General features: G+C 39.1%; 1 long non-coding RNA gene across 1 annotated transcript; it reads right to left on the minus strand.

The window, feature by feature from the left end:
- Positions 1-12,857: 12,857 nt before the first annotated feature.
- Positions 12,858-15,376, minus strand: LOC121354269. Its single transcript, XR_005955249.1, has 3 exons — positions 15,249-15,376; positions 14,800-14,876; positions 12,858-13,060 (listed from the first exon to the last, which is right to left on the minus strand). It is a non-coding gene; the product is annotated as an uncharacterized LOC121354269 (long non-coding RNA).
- Between the last annotated feature and the right edge of the window lie 2,827 nt (positions 15,377-18,203).

Raw genomic sequence — 18,203 nt, forward strand, 5'->3', positions numbered from 1 at the left:
CAGTGATAAAAAAAGCCACACGCGCCCCAACAAAAAACAAACAAACAAACAAAAAAAAAAAAAAACCCAAAAACCAAAAAAAAAAAACCCAAAAAAAACAAAAACAAAACCCAAAAAAACCCCCCCATAAAAACAACAACAAAAAAAAACCAAACAAACAAAAAAAAAAAAAAAAAAAAAAAAAAAAACCAAAACCCTTTGTGTCTTGTTCTCCCCAGAGCCATGAAATAAAATAATTCATTATGATTGTTACTAGCTGTTAAAGATGATGTGGTGTTTTGAAGCAGCACAAGATGAATTTTCATCACACAGGACCTTGCCCCAGATTGTGCATGTCCTGTGCTCAGGGGTGCAGTCAGGGTGCTGTGGGAACCACACAACACATGCAGTTTATATCAGCCAGCTCAGCTGTTTTATCTCCCTCTGCTGCCATTGCAGGGAGGATTACCTGGACAAAGAGAACCCAAGGTTTCTCTGAAATGCCTTCTGTGTGAATATTTTCCTCCCCTTTGGCTCTAAAGAGGATTTAGGAGGAACTGCGTCCCACAGTAGTTAAAATGGACATGTGGATATCCACTATGTATCAATAAATCCATGTCAATTTGAGTTGCAAGACATACAGACAGCTGTACCAGTTGAAGCCAAATTATCTTGTGTGATAAAAGATAAACACAGAAGACTGTAACAGGAGAGTAATCAATACTTCCCCCGGTGTCCTCTCCCAAGTCCCAGCAATTTCTGGCTCAGGGACTTCAATTCAGATGTTGTCTTTTTTAAATATCACTTGATATTTAGGTATTTAGATTTTTCATGTATGGATTTCCTCTACCTTCCTTTAGAGATGTAAGAAAGACCCAGGAGGAAATACAGTGAATTAATTTTCCTGACATTGGTTTCTGCTGTCACCAAAAAGAGCAGCCCCAGGATTCATCCTTACCCCACACAGAAGTCAGCCCATGCAAGGCTGCTGAGGGACAGACTGTTGGCTACCACTGGCTTGGAGACATGAGATTTGTGTCCCTTCCTTAGTGCTGAATATAAAACTCATCTGAACATCCCTCCTGAAAGCCCATATCCACCTAAATCACCCTATTGGGAACATTTGGCTTTAAGCTTCCAGGACGTGGAAAAATCAGAGGCCACAAAGCCCTTTCAGAGAAGAGGGAAAAAACCTTTAAAAAGAAGAACATTTAACACAATCACTGCTTAAAAATACATTTAACCTCTTATTAAAATGGAAAAGTCAATTACAGCATCCAGATTGGGATTGTAGAATTTGCAAAAGCAGGAGGACAGAGATGGATGGGTAGCAGCCTTCAGAGCACAGACAGCTGCCCTAAAACCAGTGCAGGACCTCTGCATTTTATCCTTCCTACTGGCCTTAACTGTAACATATATTGAAATATTGAAGGATTCATTTACCAGGAAATTTGCATCCTTAAAACTTTTTCTGTCAATTCTGTAAAAGAATTATTGGATTCTATGCACTAAAGTACCTGAATAATGTACATGAGTTTTCAATATAGCTTGTATTATTGTTAGGTTGCAATATATGCACATGTAAACAATGTAAACAAAATATTTAAGAGGCATCTCACAGTGAGCAACAAATTATGCATCAAGTATTTATTATCTAGTATATTCCTCTGTAGGCTGGAGGGAAAAAAATTGGCTTATGCATAGAAAAAAAGATATTCTGAATCCACTGAGAATAATTCAAATTGCATTTTATAAGAAGAAATTATGGGTACAAGAGACCATCTGTCTTTGGTTTTTTAAATGGTGCCTTTCAAAATGCAAGATCCCTAGCCTAAGTCTGTTTTCTATTTAAAAAATAATTATTGTGTTTTACTAAAAATTGAGTGAGGAAAAGCTGGACTCCTCATGCTTCTTCTAAGATAGACAGGAACAGAAGGGGACTGGCGTGTTTGTGTGTAAATCAGGAGCAACTTTATCAAATAAATTATTAATTTGGGTAGAATGCAGAAAAAAAATTAAAAATCAGAGAAGAAAACATTTGTATTTCTGAAGCAGCCCATGTTACAGCACCTCCCCACAGCCTGACCCTGGCAAAGCTCATCAGTGTGGCTTCCCAATGTGTTTGAGGGTAGCAGGTCTCTGTAACTAAAGTCAAATTTTCTAAGATGACTTGATATTGCTCTGGCCTCTCCCTTTGACCAAGACTTTTAAATCTTATTCTGCAGCTTTGAGATCACCTTGCCAACTCAGACAAGTGTCTCTCCTGGTCCAGTGAGGAGGTGCTAACGCTTCTCTTCCCAAACCTCAGAAAAAGATACATGGCTGTAGCACAAATATCAGCAGGCGAAGAATCCACACGGACCTGAGGGGAAAGGGATGGAAAGTCTGAATTACAGGGAGGAAAAGCTGCTGTACATGCTGTGCAAGGGGCTTTCCCAGGAGACCTAGGCAGCCTCTGCTCTTCACCTAGTGTAAACGTGTATGGATGCTGAATATTAATTACAATCAACAACAGAACATGTGGAATTTCTAAAATATAAATTTGGTTCACGTGAAAGTCCTTGTTAGAACTTTTCTTACCTCCTTGTAATTGAATCATGACCCCACTGAGGTTTCCTTGACTGCTATCCAAAGTTGGCCATCACTTCTCTCCAAAACAATCTCCTTTTGGCTGTTTTTGCTTTTCAAACTCAAACTCAAACAGAGAGAAGAAATGAAAAATTCAGAGAATTATCAAAGAAACACAAACAGTGTTGCCTTTCATCTAGTGCATGCCATGCTTACAGCACACTTGCCATATTTATCTGAGGACCAAAATAAGAGCCCATATCTAGCCAGATTGTCCTTGATGTCAGTGCTCTCACCTCAGAATTAGTCAGGTCACATGAACACATCAATGAAATAAATTGTCTTACTGGAGAATTGGTTTTTCACATGCAGAGTCACAGTCATGACAGCAGAGTCTGATTGCATGGATTAAAGGTTTGATCTCCCACAGAGATCTAAAAAGGCAGCAACACCCACCAGAAATTTACTACAGTTATGATTCAGGATCTTGCCACCAACGTCTTGGAATGTCTGGATATTTTAGCAGAGACATTCCAGGGGGCATACACTGTCAGAAATATCCAAAGGGTTTCCACTAGCTAAGAAAAAGGAAGAAAATACTTAAGGAGGATATATTCCTGACTGCAGTCAAAACTACACTTGTGTAATTCTTAAAATTTTGAAATTGGTCTCCCTGTTCCACCATTGTAAGGCTGGCCAGGAGAGAAGGATTCTTGATGGCTCTTAAGGAGAAATGGAAGTTGAACTTGAAATGAAGCAGCTAATTTATGGCTAATGGCTGCTAATGATGGCAGCAAAATTGTGTGTTTATTGCAAACATTTAAAACTTCGGGGGCAGACATTTACAAAGGTGAGAGTCAACAGTGCCTTCATAAAGCTGGAAAGTAAAAAGACATAAATGAGTATTAATATTATGTTTAAAAGGGAAAAAACCAAAGTCATACTAATGCAGATGTAGAATAAGAAACACAGCAATTGAAAAAAATAATTACGATTAAAAGTGCGGCAGTTTAGTGGGATTGATTTGCTCTTTGAAAGTCAATAATAAAAAATCACTGCTTTGAAAAGGAAGGACAGGTTCACTGAAAGGCAAGTGTTCACTGAAAGGCAAATGCTCATTACTTTTATTTTAAAAAGCATAAAAAATAATGAGGAAAAGTTGAAAGCTAGGGGTGTATTTTGGGGGAATATGTCTTACCCTAGACATTAAATAGGAATAAAGACCACATGCTTTCAAATTAGGACTTTTAGAGACATGAGATACATATTATATATCTCTTGGAAAAGGGACAGTGATTTTATAGATCTTCCTTTAAATTTAGATCTTTGGTATTTTCAAGTATTGAATATACCATCAGGAAAGGTTAGAAGCAATGTGCCAGCTTCACTAATATCATCCATTTCTATCTGATCAAGCCAGTAACAGATTGGACACAGATTGATCAGGATAAATTTGTATGGAGTTCAGCTCTCCCTGGAAGAAAGCACTACGTGAAGTTAAACATGGTTTCATGGTATTGGGAAAAAATTATGAAAACAGAACAGAAAAGCAGAGAAATGCCTTGAGACAGTCAGAACTTGTAAATGAAGGAAGTGATAGAAATGGTGCAGGAATTGCCCTAACACCTAGCACTGAACATTTTGGGCACACTGCTCCCACTTCTGGATTGATTGCTGGACATGGACCCATCATTATTGCCCAGGGAATCATCCCAGCCCTTAATAATGTCAGCAAAGGAGACATGAGGGCAGGACATGTTCCTTTGGGTATGAGTCTCCTCTCAGAGCACAGTGGGGGTTTGGACTGAGGGTGGAATTTAGCCAGCTTGCACACAGCTCTCCCTGATAACCATCCAAGTGACCAGAGCATCCCAGGACGGTGCCTCTTTAATTATAAAAGATGCTTTTCTAAAGACAAAAGAGCTACCACCACCCACCCATTCCAAAATCCAAAACAGACTAGAATCTTGGAGAATTTACAACAAAATAAAACTGTAACTCATGTTTAACAGATCAGTACTCTGTCTTTTCAAGCTTTGTGTAGCAGCACATCATTCACTTCACCTTAATTTCACTATTATATTATAGTTTGCACCACTGTAATTGTCTCTCTGAAAACAGATCCCAAAAAGATTCAGAAAAGCATCTCTCTACCCAGTGTACTGTGCTTACTGATGTGAGTGGTAGAATAATTTACATGAGAGCTATCAAGATATTCTACAGCCAATTTGTAATCTTCTGTTTTCATGGTAGAGAGAGCAAACATTTTCATGAAAGAAGGCCAGCTTATTTGACTGTATGGATTTTTAACTTGGGGGATGACAACTTTCCTTTTTGAAATGAAGAAAAATGTAGACCTAAAAAAAAAAAGAAAAACCAGAAAAAACCCTTACAGCTTCTGCTTCTCTGCGGAAGATATTGAGAACTATACATTACACTGCAGTCACAAGTGTGCAGACCTGTTCCTCAGGCACAGCATACACAAAACAGCATTTGAGGTGATTGAATGGAAGAGTGCACAGGCTCACTCAATATGCTCCTTCCTTCAACCACAGAATTTACTGCTTGTAGCAGCAGCTAAGAGAAAAATTTAAATTGTGGTTTTTACTGAAGTGCACCACTAACCAGCAACTCTGCCATAACAAAAACTGATTACATAAAGCCATAAAGCATTGCAGCATAACAATGTACATAATTAAGAAATTAAAAAGCAGTTAGGAAATCTCACCAAGACCTTGGTGGAATTAAGATAAACCTTTACAAATTGAGGAGCCAGCACTGAGACTGGAACTGTTTTCAGTGTGTAGGGCTGGGTTTTGTAAGGCAATGCTCATCCATAACTCAGGAAATATTTTTGGTGAGCCTCATGGGGCAGAGACAGCTCCTTCCACCCTCAGGCCACAGCTCTCAAATTTCACACTCTAGTCACAGTAACCATAAAGGACACTGTTTAAAAAATAAACTAAAATAATAATTAAAAAAAAGCAGCTCTATTTTCCCACCTCATATATTCCTGCAGTAACTCCCCAGTTCTGAAGGCATGGAAGAAATGGTAGTTTCCTACAGGAGAAACCTGATGTGCTAAAATAATGTAACACAGATAATAACAACTTACTCTTAACTAAGCATTAACATTTCCCTGCAGCCCCATGGAAGGCTGGCAGCACCAGTGCAAGTTACCCATCAGAACTTGGATAAAATCACTATGTGTTTGGTCCCTAGAAGGAAAAGTCACCTTTTGAGAAAGGTAATTTTGATTTACTGTGGTGGGTCTTTTTGATGCTGGTGAACAGAACATGAAAAATACTCCAGCAAGGCAAATCTGCTGAAGGTGCAAACCACTGCCAGACTAAACTGGAATTATCTGCGTGGCACTTGGGTTGGTGTTTGTAACCAGATACTGTGGAAACACGAGTGAACTTGACCTTGCCCTTATCTTTGGACTTGCAAAATGATCTCTGCTGGAAACTTCCTCACATTTCCTTTCATGTGCCAGATCAAGACTGAGACCAATCAGATAAAGCAGCGTGCCTTGCAGGCTGCACTCGCAGCTGTCCGGACAGTTAACCTTAGCCATGGAAGAAAAAGAATAATCAAACAATCTGTTTTCTCTGCAGCCCTGCAACTGCTGCATCACATGATGTGACACTAATTTCCCCACAGTGTATACTTTGAAGCTGACAAGTGTTAAGCTGTGATTAAAAATTCCAGATGGATGCAAGTACCTGTCACTCAGACGGGTCCCTCCGTTGCACGGGTGGCCACAGGAACAAGCAGGAATTCACCAGCCCATTTATGTAGGAGGAAGGTGCTGCAGAGACTTAATTAGAGGGTGCATCAGTTAACTTCTCAGCAGATACAGATTTGACTCACAATCAGCCTAAATGAAAAGCAGATAGTTATTATATTACCTTTAGGATCAAGGATTATACGGTAGAAAAATAAAACCAACCAAAACCAAACCAAACAAAGCCCCCTAAAATCACCACTGGAAATTTTGCACACCTGCTCCCAGAACTCACAGGTCTATTTTGGTCAGTTTTATTACCTGGTTCAGGAGAGTAGCTGTTTTATCAGCTAGTTTTAATTTCTCCATGAAAAGCTCTACCAAAACACACTAATTATAATAAACAAACAAGAAGTGTAATTGGATAACTTCAGTACCTGCAGGGGAATTGTGCCTTTTTGAAGTAACCTCATGTCAGACAAAAATGACAGCTCCTTCTAGACAGTATTTCTTTCACAACTATGCTACAGCTAATTGTAAATGCTTTGAATATGCACTTACAATTAAACAAATATCTTGTGTCTTGTTAGCAGGACACAAAATTGAGCTATTTTAGCTTCTTTGATGAATCACTCATTCCAAAACCTTTTTAGAGTAATGAATGCTTTTTAAGTAAAATGCAGCTGAACTGTAGAGGTTATTAAAGTGTACTAAACAGACATTCTAAACATTAAATACCAAGTGAACACACTAAGTAGGAACACTACAGATGATTTAAATCAAGAACCAAAAGCTAGAAAGTGAATAGAAAAATTCAAAACATTTTCAATAACAGTTACAGCAAATACTCAAAACAGTTGTTTAGTCTAGATTAAATCCTTATTTGGGACATTTTAGACCAAAAATGCCTTCTGATGTTCGTGTGCTGGCTTTCTTTCACAGAGAAACAGGAGGAATGTGGGAGAGGAACAATGACATTTTCCTCTCAAACACTCACTTGTATGAGTAATTTTACCACATGAAGACTCCTGTTGAGTTTACCAGGACTATTTGTGTAAGGAGTTCCTCATGGGCATGATTGTTCACAAGTCCTAGGCCATTAGAGGCTATTAACTCTGCTCCATGGTAATAACATTATTTACATGTTTATTCTCAATGAACAGTCCCAGTCATTAAGATGAAGTAAGGAAAATATTTCACTGGACAATATATTTCTCAAAAGTACAGTTATTTAAACTGTACGCTGTCAAAGCTGCTATCAAGCAAGGAGTTGATGAAAAGCAAATCAGAAGTATGAAAGTCACTTCCTTTTGTTTTCAAACTTTTTTTTCCCCTGAAAATTGACCCAAAAGGAGGGGAAAAAGTCCCTGACACAGGAAACATCTATAAATTCTGAGCACCCCTCTGATTATGCTGCAGAAGCTTCAAGTGCAGAACAATTCCTTTTCCCTTTCCCATACCAAAAATGTTACAAAACAGATTCCTTTCCCTTGTTTTGACTCACAGAATTCCACATGGACTTTGATGAAAACAGGAGCTAAATAGTATGTTTCTCTACAGAGGATCTCTGGGTAGTGTGTGAATTCTAGGTGAATTTCAGGGTGCTTCCACAGCAGTGGAGGAAAAAAAAACTCCTTGTAATCACACAGACTTCAGGGCCCCTGAGAGATTTTCCTTTCCCCACACCTTTTTCATTAAATTGGGAGAAGTCAATGTTGGCATTGGGTGTCTCCTTGGATTCCAGTATCCCTGTGCAATCACTACAGCTGTTTCCAAAACAGGAGGAGGGATGACCTGGACCTCCAGCAGAGAGGACAGGATGGACTCAGAGTTATCCACTTCCTCTAACTTCTCTTGCCTTTGCCCATCTTGTTTTTTGCCACTGAAAGTGGTAACTGTCCCACCCAAGAGCAATGGGCTCCAACATACAGAGTTACACCCATTAAAGACCACGCATGACAAGAAATTAATATCTTGTTAGAAACATGACACTGATACAAGGGCATTATAATCACTGAAAGATTTAAGGGGACATGATTACAGTAATTTATCTCCTGATGTGATTACAGTAATTTGTATCTATTAAAATTAACCCACATTTTAAATCTCTTGCCATGTTAACTTTTTTAAGGAAATGATATGCTTCAATTTAATGATGTGAAATTCACCCCAAGCACGCTACTTATTTCTTTTCAATTTTGTTGCACAGCTATAACACAACCACAAAACAAAAAGTACCAGATACAGAAGGATTAAGTTACCTCAACGGCATCAGAATGAAATTGTGGGTATTTCTGGCAGTTTTAGTGAAGATTTTTTTTTCTTTTGAAGGCTCTTCTGCAGAAGTGACATAGCTGTTCTCTTCCCTGGACATCACCTGTCACAAACATTGCACTAAAGGGACAAATCAATATACCTGCAGTCCATACCAGCATTTCCCTAGTCAGATTTTGCTTGTATGCCATTCAGATACATTTCCAAACTACAAGGAAGAGAGGATTTCTGATGAATAAATATATGGAGCAATTAAAATGAATGCCCATGGTGAAATCTTTCTAGGATAATAATAGATAAGCAAGAACAGATAAGCAATGCTCACACTTTGTGTGTTCAGAGGAATTTCAATCCAAGAATCACCCCAGCATCAGGTGGCAGATGTGCTGTTGCTGTTTTACAGCTGAGGAAGGCAAGTAGCAGCAACAGAGGCATTTGGAAGGAGGATGAAATAGTTACAGGGATAAAATAAGAGTAAGCACAGCTTTTCAGACATGAAAATGAAGCTCTCAGGAGGCTTCTTTTCCTTCTTCTCTCTCCTGTCTCCCGGTGACAAGGGGGGTCTCCAAGCTGCCATGTGTCTATGCTAAAACTCTGGGAAAACAGTGTGACCAACTCTTCAGTCCACTAACTTTTACCCACTGACTGGGGTTCAGCTGTTAATGCCATCCAAGCACTTTCTCCTGGATTTGAATTCTGGTTCCTACCTTTGGAGAAGGACGTGTGAGCAGTGGCAAGCACTTGGGTTAGATGATGAAGATAATGAAGGAAAATAAGTAACAAAACCCAGAAGCAAGTAAGATGTAAAGGTCACAGACGAAACAGTGCCAAAGTAAAGTGAATTTGGCAGAGGAGAAAAGAGAGGGGAAAAAAAACAGCACCAAATTCAAATTATCCTGTGTTAGCACAACCTACAGCACTGCCTTCCTGCCCAGCTCTCACAATCAAACCCTACTGATCTTCCCTAACTTCTAGCAGATTTCAGGCAGAGGAGAATCAGGTTCCAAGAAAACAAATGAAGTGCCAGAACTGTGATACCTATTCCTTTCTCCTTTCCCTCTTAAGTCTTCCTGGGCAGGACTGAATTCCACCAATTCCCCATTAATCATAATTTTAAGGCTCTACATTGACAGTAGCAAGCCAGAGCTAGCAGCACTTTTCCTTGTAACCTAAACTGGCGTAGCTTCAAAACGTTGTGCCATAATTTCACAAAGCAGGCTGGGGACACACTAAATTTGTATTTACTGCTGGCAGCAGTTTATACCAATGAGGCACTGTGTCAGGATGCTAAAATAGTTTTTAAAAATCCAGGAAAATGTTGTGTACAGCACACCTTCCAGTAGCTGGTTTCAAGCAACCCATGTGTAGCACTGTTACACCTCTGTCTCATAAGAGCCAAACAACTGAGCTTTGTTATAGGCTGACTTAACATCAAGAATGTCTGTAATTTTAATTTACATCTAAATCAAAAAGAGTATTTGATTCCAGATAAAGCATTTAAATAAATGTACATAACTACTAAAACCAATTACAGAAATTATGTGAGGACATGCAAGAAGGAAAGGCTGAGGGTTAGTCTAGATTAAAATTCATGACAAATTGGCTGTTCTTTTAATTTTAAAAACACAGTTTTTCATTTGTCAATTTGATAAAATACATGTTCAAGAAACTTCACTCCTACCAGATATTGGTTTCTATGGCTCACTTTGCACAGTTCACACAAAAGATGTATGTGGTTTATATCATTATTTTTGGACACTTTCAAGGATTTCCTAAAATGCTTTAATAAATTGTTAAAAAATCAGGTTAGCCACATTAGAAAAAAGAGCAGATAACCCAGGACTGATGAATTCCTGAGTGCTGGTTCAACACCAAACACCTCCAGCTTTCTTTGAAAAGAATGTCCATGCTATTTTCTGTGTTCCCAGCTGCCCAGCTTCCCCTAATTCGTCTCAGAATTTTGTGCTACTCTGTTTACATTATGTATGCAGGTAATACTTCGTCCAAAGAAGAAAATTTGATTTCTTATGATGTATAAAGTAACAAGAAGAAAGTGGACCTAAACTAATAGCAGAGGATTTAATCACAGCAAATCAAGCAAGTATTATGGAACATATTTTACAAACAGATAAATTTAACTGAATTGAGCAAGCTGATGGAATGAAGTAACAGCACAATTGGAAATCAAAGCAAGAAATGCTATTTCATTATTTATTTGAACTCAGGCCACTGGATATAAGCAGCACATGTGACACTCCCCACTTCATGCAGATGTTTCTGACAGAGAGAGAGGCTTGTTGCTGTCCTGACTTCTTGTGTTGGCAGCTGACATTAAGCAAAGTCACTGCCCTTGCTGAAAATAACACACAACAGAAAAAGGGCCATACCAACTCTAGATAAGCCCTGCTCCAAACTTTTGAAAGAAAAATGTTGTACTACTTTTGAAATTTAGATGAAAGAACATGCCTGTATGGTGAGAACTAACCCACCAAAGAAGCTGCTCTGACTGGTTTTCTATTTTGTCAGCTGTTCAGCTATTGAAGGGCCGTGCTGCAGTATGTCACAGAATTGTAGTCGTCAAAATAAACGAGCACAAGAAGCCTGCAGTACTGGGATAAATATTTTCTTCCCTTTTACTCTTTTAAACAACTGATCACTGCTATTTCTTGAAATAGCAACATACAGCATAAGACAAGAAATTACCTCAGGCTTTGTATTTTTCAAGATGTCTTCCCAGCTCTCCCAACCCTTCTGTGCAGAATCACAAATTCATTATTCTAGGACTCTTTTCCACTCTCACTCTGAGACCAGTCAATGACAACAGCCTCACCATGCCAATGACTGTAAAAGGTTCAGAGTCTGTCTCTGAAAGAATGACTGACTAAACAATGACAAAGACAGAAAAAAATTCTATGCAGTTGCACTCACTTTCCCCCAAAAAGCCACATCAGAAGGAAGGAAGGAAGACAGCTTGACTGGATGCACTAAGGAATGCATTTAAATTTAAATTAAAACCTGATTATTGTCGTAATGAATTTGTATTTAGGAAACCCAATGATTAACTGAAGAGAAAGTCAAAAGAAATGAAGCATGGCTTACAATAGAACTGTGGAGGCAGCATGCTTTAGTTGACTTGAAATGCTGCTATCTCTATGTAAAATTGTTGTAGGTTTTGATTGGGTTTTTCTTGGTTGTGTTTGTTTTGTGTTTTAGTTTTCAAAAGACTTAACCTCATGAATGGTATGTGAAAAGAAATTTCAGTGCCAATTATTTTCTGTAGCTTAATAAAAAATACATTCTTAATGCAGGTATCACGTGTTTAATTTATTGTGAATATATAATGCAAATGCAGACAGAAAAATGGTTGTGCTTCTGCAGGCAGAAGGGAAATCGGCTAATGTCACTGTAACAGAATTTCTTCTACAGATTTCATCAACATTTCTGATCTATCTGCAGCTGCCTGAGCAGGTGGAACGTGTTTGAAATAAGAGCAGTATTAGCTTTGCAGTGCTATGTCTACTGATGTGAAATTCAGACATTTTCTCTGGTAATTTGCATGTGTCTGTATCATCACCAGTGATGCTACTAATATTTTGACTAAACCAATGAAATATTTGTCAGTGTTGTGTTAATATTATCTTTTATTAAAATAGTATCAGCCATTCATCCATTCAGGAAATTTTTCAAATATTCTGTTTTGTTGGGTTTTTTAAGGAGCCGATGGACATTTATATAATGTATAAAAAATTAAATAATAAAGAAACAGCTTGGACATTTATATAATGAATTTCACTTCCAAGTGAGGCTGACCAATATTTTTCCCTGTCACTGCAAATGAGAAATAGGAACTCAAATCGGAACTCATTCTCCAGAAAGATGAAAGATGAAATGACCGAGTACTGGAAGCCTGGAGGTGAAAAGTAATTGGCACAACAACTTCTGGGATGTGTATAAAATATATTGAAAGGGTCAAGTAGCATAGCAATTTCTAGTTGCTGTGATAACAAACAACCATCATGATATAATTTTCACCCAGAAATTGACTTCTTTGATGGAATCACGAGCAGTTGTCATGGTTTTCTTACTTCCTACCTTCATACTAATGAACATATTACAATACACCAACATATCTACGTTTTATTATATATTATAAACTCCTGAGATTTTGTTGGAAGAGGTTGAGAAAAATCATGTTGCAAGAAAGAGTGGAGAGGACTGGAAAGAGATCACGTTCTTGTTCCAAGTAGCAGAAGCGTTTTGTGAGGCAAGGATGCCATTCACATTGAGACAGACCATGCTTACCTAAAGTATTGCAGAGTTGGTGGTGATTTTGTGGATGATTAGTGCTTCCAGAGACAGCCTGGCTCAGCAATGTGCTACCTGAGCAGAAATCCACTGCCCAGATTGAAGATGTTTCATGGAAGCTTCATGAAACCCACCCAGCAGCCAAGACCAAGTCCTTTGGGAGTAGCACTTGGGTGGATGAGGACACTGTGTCTGAGCCATTACAGTCTGGGAAGGAGGAGACAACAGAAAGATTCATGAGGTGGAAAAGCAGCAACTCAATGCTGCTCAAACATCAGCACAGATTTCCTGGCGCCAGGCATTGCAGGATAGTTGCATTGCAATCAGTAAAAGCAGCAAGACAGAGCTACAATTGAAGGTGCAAAGACAGTGGTCAAATGCCATCATTGTATTGGATGGAAGCTGTCAAACATTCCTCTCTGAAATCACACAATACTGCATCCCTATATTTTCATTTTTGTGTTATATAATTACAATGCAATCCTTTGATTTCCACTGCTCCCAAAAAAGGACAATAAAAAGCATGTAGCAAGGTAATGAACAAAATTATCTTAAAAAAAAAAAAAAAAAAAGTAGAGAGTCACAAGTTTAATAATATTATTTCCTCCTTGGCCATGACTCTCCTCCACTTTTTTAATAAAAAGCAGAAGTGTTATAGAATATGTATGGAAAACATCATCAGTGCCAAATGAAAAGGGTTCCAAGTAAGTAGCACTCCCAGTTTAGCAAATTGTAAAGCCCAGAGTTGTTTGAAGCTGGGACCTCACAGACAACAAGCAGCCTTCAAGTGCCAGCATTAGCCCATCTCCTCCTGCCTTGGCTGCCCTTTCTGGGGCTATTTCTGTAAATATAACAAGATATTAGATTGCCAGGTCCTGACATCTACTAAGAGAACCATTTGGGCACAAACTTTCATCATTTAAATGTTTTGACCATGAAGTCATGGGCAGCATCACCCTGTGAGTCCTATTTATAGCTCTTGTGCTTCTCTGTAAGGTCTTGAATTAAAGGTAAAAGATTACTTCACTTCTTTTATACACAGTAGAAAACTTGTTGAAGTAAAGTCAGTTCAGTTGAATTTTTAGAGCGAAAGGAAATCAGGCATTCAGAGTCCTGCCTTTTAACAGTGAAAGGAGCTTTTATTATTTTAATAAATATCGTATTTTGTATGAGGTTTATAAATATACTTGGCAAAGAAGTTCCATCCAAATGTTAGCAATTTCATATCTTTCATTTAAAGGATATTGACCCAGTTGATTTGTAATTAATTGCAAGGCTTTTTTCCCATTAGCTTATCGATTGAGGAGCCTGCAGTGCATTCCTGACTGCATTATAAATTACAGCTGTGCTTCCAGGGTACATTTGGTTGCAGTTAATTCCGATTGTCTACATTTTTCACGTTGTAAGAGTTACCTGCTCTACATCTTGCCAAACCATATCCCTTACAGTAGAGAACTACAGGTCCTTTGTTTTTTGTAGATCTGCTTCTATTAGCAATAAATCCAATTTTCTGCTTATTCAGATTTAAGAATGCAACAGTGAAAACCAGAAATGCCTTCATTCTCATGCTCTCAAAAAAGGCCTCAGCCAAAGCTCGTGAAACCTTCTGGAGGTTTTCCAGTGATTTCAGACAGCTTTGAATCAGGCTGATTCAAACCCAACAGAGTAGGTTGTTCTAAAAGTAGGCTTGAAGACCATACTTTAAAAAAAAGTCCCACACCTTCAAATCATTATTTAAAAAAAATCCTTTACTGGAAGCTCAATAAACCTAGCAACAGTATAAAAATTAAACCCTTCAATAAAATAAAAGCAAAATATCTAGGAAAGGGGTAAATTCCAATTGTGTTCAAGAAGATGGAGGCTTCATATAAGCTTGTTTTTCAGTAAAGGCAATTTCCCTTAATAAAAAACCAACCAAAGAAGACTTGTGCTTAAATAGCACTTACCTGAATTCACAGTAGTGGAGTTCAGTAATATGCATTGGAGTTCTCATGTAATCCACGACCTGGGCCATCATTAGTGCCTATACAAAAGAGAAACAAACCAAAAAACAAAACCAGTAAGAAAATAAATAAAAAGAAAAGTAATTTAATCTAGATTATATCTAGATTGTGGCAGGAGAGAATACTATCGCACCCTAAATTTTATTTAAGGACCAAGCCAAGAGCAGCTCTCATTGCAAAAAGTAGAGCCATTTCTTTTCTGTTCCAGGAGTTGCAGTTCTGAATGTTGGTTGTAGGCACAGATGTGTGTCCTGAGCAGCACCTCTGTCAGGCTCACTCTCAGCAGCCCATAATTCCATTTTAGTCATTTGGAAATAAGCTGCTTTCCCCAAAAAGCATCTTCCTGGCACTACAAACTCAACATCCTGAAAATGAAAGGAATTCTTAAGTACCTAAATTACTGACGGGTTCAAGTCATTACCAAGAGGAAACATCTCTTGGAACACTGGAATTATGGTGCTTTCTGGCAAACACTGTAGCACTGCATTTCCACCCAAAATGGGAAGGCTTCTGAGGCCAGTCACATTTTAGAGGTCCATCTTCTTTCTCTTGATCTTCACAGCAGGATTTCTACTAAAAACCCAACTATGAGGGAGAAACTGATGTCTTGCTTTTATAGAAAGGTTTTCCAACAAATGAGATAGAATTAAACTAGAGAGGATAAACCCATTGCAGCTGAAAAAAAGCCTGCCTCAGAGAGGGTTTCTGTGCCAGCACAGGCTAAACCAGTTCCTAAAACAGAACACAGTTCAACACCAGAGAGTTGTTTTACATTTCTTTCAGAGTCTTTGCCAACAGAGCAGTATCAGTTTAAAGGCTCAGCTGCTTTGCTTCCTGGGCATCACAGCTACATCCATGAACACTGTTCAGCCTGGGCACTAGTGCATGAGCAGGGACAGGGTGCCCCATGTGCAAATTGCTTTTGAACTGACAAAAGTGCCCTTGCACCATGAGCACAGTCAGGCCCACTCACTGCTCACTCCTGCCAAGCAAACACATGCAGCACAACCAGGAAAAAATCATCTGCTCACACAAATCTGCCTGACAGGGATCAAACTCCCCATCAAACCTGGCTTGACACAGTCCTGCCAGCAAACATCTGTAGCAGAGACATGGCCTAAAAGTCACTGCTTTAAAGGGAAAGGCCACCAGCTGAGATTTGCTTTCCCTTTGATCTTTTTGAATGTTATATCAAAGCAATCCAAAGGGCCTCAGCTGAAGGGGTTGTTGCTGTACTGAAAAGGCAAAAACAGAAACACAAGAGGAGGTGGGGGATGAAGTACACACACACACACCACAGAGCACCCTAAGCCTCCCAGAAATACAAGGGGTTCTGGGAGTTAATACTTTAACTTTATTGTGGGTGCCTGTCACTGGCTATCTAAAGGCCAACCATGCTGCTTATATAAGACCCAAAATGTCTGATTGCATCTGGCCAGGGATTACATGTCCATATGCACAACCAAACCATTAATTAACTTATTTTTCTTCTGCCACTCATCAAATTTCTTTCAGAATGGGATCAGTTAAAATGTTTGCACAGATGGCAGCTTCCAACAGCAAAGGCTGAATACCACATACTGCAGACACGCAACGCAAAACTGCCATGACACTGCATTATTTCAATCTATGCACCTAATTGTTTCAAGCCCTTGAAAAATGTTACTGTTTAAACCATAATTTATGAATGGCCTCAGAGTAATCTGTGGCTGCAGCCAGCACAAAGTCATTGATCAGGCTGGATCCATTCACCCCTTTTGGACAGAGGCTAACAAGCTGTGTGATGTGATGGGCTCCTGTGCAGGTTCTCTGCTCCCAAGTGGGAATTCCACCTGCTCATGTCTGCTCCTTTTCCAATGCTCCAGCTGACATCAGACAAAGATGTGCTGAGATGTGTTCTCACACAGCCTAAAGCAACCTGAAATAAGAATTCTGGATATCTGTGGATGTACACTCATTATCACACAGCAATTTCTATTTACCTGTTTACCCTTGTCCCTTTCTGCAAGGCAAGCCAGCCAGCCCCTGCAAGGATTGGTGACCTTGACACACATTAATTAGACAAAGCTCCCATGCCTGCTGTTATTCCCTGGAGGAAACAGATAGTATGACCAGAGCTCCTCAGGGGATGGGCTGTGTCTCGTAGTGTCCTTGGAAAGCAAAACATTACCACCACCAAAATAGTGAGAAAAGGGTGTTTTAGAAAATCATTGACCAGATCTACTGGGTGTTTTCCCTTCCACAACACAAAGAAGGATGAGACAAACCCCAAATATCTCCCAAGAGGGGTAGAAATTCATAATCCTTTAAAGCAAATACTTAGAAAAACAGAAATCCCCAAAAGAGTCCTCTTGTACACATTTATTAGCAAGACTAATCTTGGCTTCTTAACTCCCTGATTATGCTTTCGAGGAATAAGGAAGAGAGTTTTAGTTTTCTTGGCAGTCCCACTGAAAACTGCCAAGATGAACAAGTAAGAAAGGTCATTTCAATATCTAAGCAAATGGCAGAAGCAGACTACCAAAAAGTAAGACAGACATAATCTAAAATGAAATGTGCTGGACAGAATTAATTCCCCCCAGCAAACTAGAAAAGGAGGCTGGTCCATATCCAGCTCACAATCTTTTTGCTTCTTTTGCATCCCGTGTTGCCTTCCATGTTTGCTCCTCAGCAGTCTCATACTGTCCCTGCCCCTGCTCTTGGCCATTCCCATTTAGCCATGCCTGCCTCTGAAGCACAGGTACACCCACTGACATCACACACAAACACCTCTCAGAAAACAGAGCTGGAGGTCTCTGCACTGCCAGTCACTCGCCTTGCTCTGATCTATATCCTCGTGTTTGCCCCCAAAACCACTTTCTTCAAATCGACTTGACTTTGTGGACTCTTCATTACAGAAACTAAACCAGGCTTATAGAGTCCTACACACCTGAGCTTTGATAAATTACTACAGGCTAACTTGACTCATGCCTGGGAGTGAAATATCCTTAGATAGCTCATAACTGGTTATGTTTGTAATGAACTTTTTTATTTAGCATCCCTACTGAAATCCTTGATGTTACACTCCTGTGCACAAGCAGCAAATATTTTTTTTTATTCACTGTTTTGGCACAGACAAGCTGAGTAGCAGTTAGCAGCATTAAGGCAGGTTTCTCAGCTGTGTAACAGGTATTGAGATGAAATCACAGTTGCACGGGTTTTGGTTTACAAATATCCTTCTCTGGGTGAGGGGAAGGATGAATTAGGCTTAGTCTCAACTGACATCAATTGCAAGGGTTGCAAACATAGTATGTTAGGTAAAATATACAATTACTCACTGGAAAGTGCTGTTTGTGTGCTTGAAAAAT

This window comes from Pyrgilauda ruficollis, unplaced genomic scaffold (assembly GCF_017590135.1).
Source record: "Pyrgilauda ruficollis isolate IOZ18807 unplaced genomic scaffold, ASM1759013v1 scaffold23, whole genome shotgun sequence".
Taxonomy (NCBI): domain Eukaryota; kingdom Metazoa; phylum Chordata; class Aves; order Passeriformes; family Passeridae; genus Pyrgilauda; species Pyrgilauda ruficollis.